Source organism: Brassica napus, chromosome A3, assembly GCF_020379485.1.
Source record: "Brassica napus cultivar Da-Ae chromosome A3, Da-Ae, whole genome shotgun sequence".
NCBI classification, from domain to species: domain Eukaryota; kingdom Viridiplantae; phylum Streptophyta; class Magnoliopsida; order Brassicales; family Brassicaceae; genus Brassica; species Brassica napus.
Window position 1 is genome coordinate 7,769,830 of NC_063436.1, and position 7,062 is coordinate 7,776,891.

At 39.9% G+C, this 7,062-nt stretch overlaps 1 pseudogene; it reads right to left on the bottom strand.

Moving 5' to 3' along the window:
- Window positions 1-144: 144 nt before the first annotated feature.
- Window positions 145-6,820, bottom strand: LOC106441285 (annotated as a pseudogene).
- Window positions 6,821-7,062: the final 242 nt, after the last annotated feature.

Below are 7,062 nucleotides of genomic sequence, written 5' to 3' on the forward strand. Positions count from 1 at the left end.
GAAAACTGACAGAAACTTGATAGTGATTCTGTAGGGTTCCACCAGAGGAAACTTCGAGCTAATAGCCTACCTCAAAATGTAGTTTTAGACCAACTTTATCATTCGGGGTTCTAAACTGGGTTTCTACTCCAAATAAAACTAATTTTTTAAAAATATAAATCAAAATGCAAGAAAAAGCAAGTTGATTGGTAGGCTGTGTAGTGTGTATATAGAGATTCTAAAGAGTATATAAAGTATATAATATGAGAAATTCTCTCATGTCTCTCTCTCATTTTCTTATTTTCTAATTACTGAGATACTCTGTGAATATCACGATAGAGCTTCTCTTAAAGTGGTACACTTGGGTTTATCAGTAGTACCATCATTTAGTATGACATTATGAGTATACAAAAAGAGAACCATAAGCTCAAATCCATCTCTTATAAATTTCGCCTTTTGTTTTTTTAGCCCCTTGAAAACATGTTAACATAAAGTTCAGAGAAAATCCCAAACTGAATGCTTAAAAAGATTTTACACAGACAGAAACAAATTAAGCTCTTGAATAGAGAGCCTTTTCTCCTTTCTTAATTTCCAGTTACCAAATAAATGGTTTTGCTCATGTACATGTGGATACTCTCCAAATTAGCATTTTCTAGGCATGTTGCCTCAGTAACATGACCCCAACAAGGCCAGAGGATCTACAGTGCCGGATGAAGGTGGTGCCTTTTGTGGTTCCAGTTTGCTGTTACCTTGATGGTTTCCTATCAAGATTCCGCTCGTTAATGCTTCTGTTTGGATTTCTGTCACCCGGTACCAGTCATCACGCAACGGTGTGGTGGAAGGAAAGTTGTTGATAAAGCTCAGTAGTATGCCATCATCATCATCCATTGTTGTCTTCACTATCGTTGGCTCATTGTACCTCTTGTAAAGATTAGGGGTTGTTTCTGTCCATTTAACAAAAGATATTAAACACTAAATAATTAATTAGATTAAAGTCAATATATGTCTTCGATATTACCAAAGATCCATACTAGCTTTGGTTTCACTTTAATTACTGTTTCATTAACAGGATATATAAAACTAAACAGGACTAAACACATCTACTAGGCTTCCTACCAAAAAAAAAAACACATCTACTAGGCTCCCAGGCAATATGTAGATGAATGGTTATACCAAAAATATGTACAATAGAAATGGTTTAAATTCATAGACAAGTTCTTACCTGATGATGATTGATGAGAAGAGTTTAGATGATCTATCAACCGATTCTCAAAATCAATTTCCACTCTCTTGTCTTGATCCTCACATAGACTACTAGAAGAAACCGTAACGTCCTTGAAGATTCCACCGCGAGACAAAGCTCGAGACTCCTCCAAGACGGTGTCAAGCAATCCACTGTTGCCCGCAGGTGGATAAAGATGGACACCATTGTCAATAATAGTATTATAACTGCAAAAATGGGTCGTTGTTTGGACTGAAGGAAGCTCTAGGACAGCATTGTCTAGTCCTAAAGGGAAAGAACTCGGTCTCATCTCATGATCCCTCATAAGAAATGAACTATAACTCATAGCATCAGTGTCTTTCTTAGTGCAAAACTCATTCGACGATGAGGATGAGGACAAAGGAAGAGAGAAACCAAACTGGTTGTTCTCATTTTCTAGGCTATTGTTGTAAAGAGAGAACATATGAGTATTCATCGGAGTCTCGGGGATGTGGTTTAGGCTGGGATTAGTATAGATTAAGGGATCTAAACACATATTTTTCTGAGGTTGAGAAGATGAAGAAGAGAATGAAGAGGACGGTGATGGAGTATTAGAGGAATTAGTGTACTGAATCATGTTTTGGGTGATTAGAATGGTCTTGGTTTGAGAACTGAAATGAATTAAACTCAAACTCATCATCAATATCAATCCCTTGATGATGAATCTCGTGAGGGTATAAAGGCAAACCAGCTCGTTGTCTTCTCTTCATCCTTGTGTTCCAAAAGTTCTTTATCTCGTTGTCGGTTCGTCCAGGTAACTACGATACTAAAAAATATTAATTAAATGATAACAACAGAAAGAGATATTTAAAGAAAACATTGAAACATGCAAGACTTGTGTTTAACTAGAAAAAAAATAATTTCACATAAATTTCTTAGAACTCTTTAATTTATTGAATTGAAGAAACAAATATCGACCGTAAAAATGTTTATTTTTCAAATGGAACCTGAGAAGCCATACGAGCCCATTTGTTTCCCATCTTAGCGTGAAGCTCGATGATGATCTTCTCTCAGATCTCTTAGAAACACAAAGAGTTATAAGAACAACTTTTCTTATTAGCTTTAGAAACTACTCAAAACTAAAGCTCTCAATATGTTTCTCTTAGATCATATGGAACACCTCTCCATTAGACCTATATTTATATGAAAGACAATTCCCTTTAACATGTGGGATATGGAAAACACAAACCTAACCTAAATAGAAACTTCCTTTTCCTATTTCTAGGTTTCCTTATTGTGTTTATCTTAACATATTAAACATCTAATAATATGTTAAGTTTCCACAAGCTTGGAATTATCCAACATTCACCCCCTTAATTCCAACTTGAATTAGGGAGATCAATTTCTTGAACTCCGATTAAGCTCCTCATTTGCTTGAACATAATCCTTGCTAATGGCTTGGTAAGGATGTCGGCCTTCTGCTCAACACCCGGCACATGCTCCACTTCGATATGCCCGTTCTCCACACACTCACGAATGAAGTGATATTTCTTGAGTACATGCTTACTCCTTCCATGGAAAACTGGATTCTTGGTTAGAGCAATGGCTGATTTGTTGTCGATCCTAAGCTTGACTCTCTCGCCTTCTTTGCTTAGTATCTCACTCAACAATTCCTTGATCCATATAGCTTGCTTCGCTGCTTCTGTTGCTGCCATGAATTCTGCTTCGCATGATGACAATGCAACCGTCTGCTGCTTCTGCGACGTCCAAGTAATCAGTGATGAACCGTAGTAGAATGCATGTCCTGACGTGCTCCTCCCGTCATCGAGATCAATGTTGTGACTGCTGTCACTATAACCAACGACACTCCTTGACCCATCTCTCTTGAAGAACAGACCGAAGTTTGTTGTTCCTTTCACATACCGCAGTATGTGCTTGATGGCTTGTCCGTGAGAGTTTCTCGGATTGTGCATGTATCTGCTAAGAACACCTACTGCGTAACACAGGTCGGGTCTTGTGTGAAGCAGATACCTCAAACATCCTATGATTCTTCTGAACTCGGTAGCATCTATCTCTTGTTCATCTTCAGCTTTTGAGATCTTCAAATTCGCCTCCATTGGAATTTGAGTTGCGTTACACGCTTCCATCTTTGTGTCACGCAGGATTCCTTGAGCATACCTCTCTTGTTTTATTCTGATTCCGTCTGCTCCTTGAATCACCTCTATGCCAAGGTAGTACGTTAGCTTACCTAGATCTGACATCTCGAACTTCTTAGACATCTCCTCCTTGAATTGCCTAATCACCTTAAGTGAAGTCCCTGTCACAAATAGATCATCAACGTAGATGGCAATGATCAAGACGTCTCCTCCTTCAGTCTTGCAGTACACTGATGGTTCCTTCGTGCACTTCTCAAATCTCATCTCCTTGAGAACCTGATCGAGTTTTACACTCCATGCTCTGGGTGCCTGGCGTAACACATGCAACGTCTTGTGTAACACACAAACTCGATCATCTTCTCCTTTCTTCTCAGAACCAGTCGGTCTATCTTCAAGCTCCCATATCTTGTTTCTTGTGATAGACTCCAACTCGTCTTCCATAGCTTCAACCCAATCTTCTTCACAAGATAGGTTGAACTCATCTGAGGCAATCTCTCCTCCTCTATCGGTGCATCCTAGATTGAGCACATCTGAGGCAACCTCTCCTCCTCTATCGGTGCAACCTAGATTGAACATAGCTGAGGCAACCTCTCCTCCTCTATCGGTGTGAGATCTTTTGAACCGATAGAATGCCTCACGATTATCTGCTGGTGTTGGTGGTGTGATACATCCACACAAATTTCCAAGCAATAATCTCACTGGCTTTGATGTACAAATCATGGCCTTAGTCAGGAATGTGTCTCTGGCTTGCTTCCCTGCGAGACATGTGTCACACACGCCTTCTTTGTGTGTTACACTCGGGAATGAGTGTCTCGTTTGCTTCTCTGCGAGACATGTGTCACACACGCCTTCTTCGTGTGTTACACTCTGCATTCCTACGACCATCTCCTTCCTTACCATGTTGTTCATCACTCCATAGCATATATGTCCTTGTCGAGCATGCCACCTCCATGTAGCATCTTCGTCCCTGACATGTAAACATTCCGGGTAGCTTATCTCCATAGGGGTCTTGTAGAGACGGTTTGGAGATCTTGTCACACGAACTAGCAACCTTCCATGCGAATCTGTGAGCGTTAAGTAGACATCTTTCATGTTAACCTCACATCCGTTCTCTGTTGCTTGCCCAAGACTTAATATATTGTGCTTCAGATCAGGTATGTAGTATATGTCCTTGAGTGCCTTCTTCTCTCCAGTCTTGCACACAAATGTAACCACACCCTTTCCTACAATGTCAACACACGATCCATCACCAAACTTCACCTTCCCTTTGGTGTTGAGATTCAAACTCGAAAAGAACTCCTTGTTCCCTGTCATGTGATTGCTCGCTCCATTATCCAAATACCAGACACTTGCATCGCCTTTGTTGATATCAAGATTCTTCGGAATCACCTTATCTTCGTTCAAAAACACCACCTCGTGTACATAGAGTGCATCGGCCTCTTCTGTCTCGTTTAGGTTGGTTTCTTGATCCTTCTCTGACTTCTCGGGACAGACAGTTGCGTAGTGACCAGGCTTGTCACATCTCCAACATATCAGCTTTGAGCGATTCTTTTCCGAGTTGTTATCTTCGGTGTGTGACGCACGGTTTTGGTTGTGTGACCTACCTCGACCTCTGCCTCTACCGTTCCTTCCTCTTCCTCTACCACGAGAATTCTCATAGCCCCTCTGACTATGCTCTTCATTGTTCGAAAACATTAGCTTCCCTTGGTCTTCTTTCTGAGTTTCTTCTCCTACACGCTCCTCGTACGCCTTAAGCCTTCCAACTATGTCTTCAAACCCCGTCGAGTTGAGATCTAGGACTTGCTCAAGTGATGCTACGATCTGGATATACTTGTGTCTTGGAAGACCCTTCAAGAACTTCTTGACCATCTTGGATTCTTCTATGTTTTCCCCCAAAGAGGTTGCTTTGGATGATAGGCCCGATATCTTCCCCGCGAAGTCATCGACCGTATCTGAATCATCCATCTTCAACCTGTCAAACTCCGCCATCAACGTCTGAAGTCTCGCCTCCCTTACACGATCAGCTCCTAGGTGTCGCGACTTGATGGCGTTCCAGATCTCTTTTGATGCGGTTTGTTCTCCCACCTGGAGAATCAAAGTCTCTGGAACAGATTGAAACAAAAGAGCTATCGCAACATCGTTTTTCTTTTGATCATCTGAACCGGGTTCGATTGTGTCCCACACTTCATGAACACGTAGTAGAACCTTCATCCTCATCGACCAAACTGTGTAGTTTGTCGATGACAACATCGGACATTGGATGGATGTAGATCCAAAGTCCTTCGTGCGTGGAGCCCTAGTCACGTCAGCCATCTTGCCGTCGCGATCTCTTGTTCACAAGCACCAGGATCTTAAGCTACAACTTAAGCTTAGATCGAGTCTCCAACCTGAGGCTCTGATACCAATTCAAATCTCTTAGAAACACAAAGAGTTATAAGAACAACTTTTCTTATTAGCTTTAGAAACTACTCAAAACTAAAGCTCTCAATATGTTTCTCTTAGATCATATGGAACACCTCTCCATTAGACCTATATTTATATGAAAGACAATTCCCTTTAACATGTGGGATATGGAAAACACAAACCTAACCTAAATAGAAACTTCCTTTTCCTATTTCTAGGTTTCCTTATTGTGTTTATCTTAACATATTAAACATCTAATAATATGTTAAGTTTCCACAAGCTTGGAATTATCCAACATTCTCTTCATCAGGACTAAATGATCCTTTCTTTAGATTTGGCCGGAGATGGTTAGCCCACCGTAGACGGCAGCTTTTCCCACACCGGAGCAAGCCTGAGTTCTTCTGCACCGCGTTCCAGTTACCTTCGCCGTGTTTCCTCACGTACTCCGTCAAGATCGCATCCTCCGTCGTCGTCCACGGCCCTTTCTTCAACCCCCTCGCCTCAGTCGCCGTGGCCGTCGTCTCTCCACCACCGTGCATATTCTTATGGAAGACGGCGTCCCTCCGGTCAAGAAGGATTTTTATCTCTGTTACTTGATATATACGTACGATGTTTGTATTTGTGTATATATAAGTACTCGTGTGTTATGAATTAGAAATATAGAGAAAGGAAGGAAGAACTAAAGAGTATATTTTCATTCTGGTAAAATTTTGTGTGTATATTTGGAAGTAATAAATAATTATTACGTAATAATTTGTTGTTATTACGTGCTTTGTTTAAACATTAATGTTTCCTTTTGTCTCTTTCCTGGTCTTTTTTTTAGATAGACAGAGAGGATTCAAGAAATTTCAGGAGTTCATAACATAAGATAATTGTCTGTCTTTAGACCAATTCAAGATAAAGAAAAAAAGACTGATGTAATAATATTGAGAAGTCTATATTTTCCTTACAAGATAATAATCTACACATCCTAGCGTCTCAGTCTCATGTTAATCTATATGAATATTTTGTATTTGTATGTTTACAAGCCGTTCTCAATAAACAATAATCCATAGAAATTAGTCAAACCGTTTGTTTGATGTTACCAGAGAATCTAAATGAAAATGACTTGTTACATCCATTAATAAACTTTTATGAAACATAGAAACGTTAAATAAAGATATATATATATATATATATATATATATATATATATATATATGTATATCTTTATAAATAAAAGGAGAGGAGTGAGCTTCTTTCACGGCCGCGCATTGCATGCCTAATGGAATGGGAAAGACGCGTTTTTCTCTTTGTTTTACCTTTTCTTTTCCCCCTACGCAT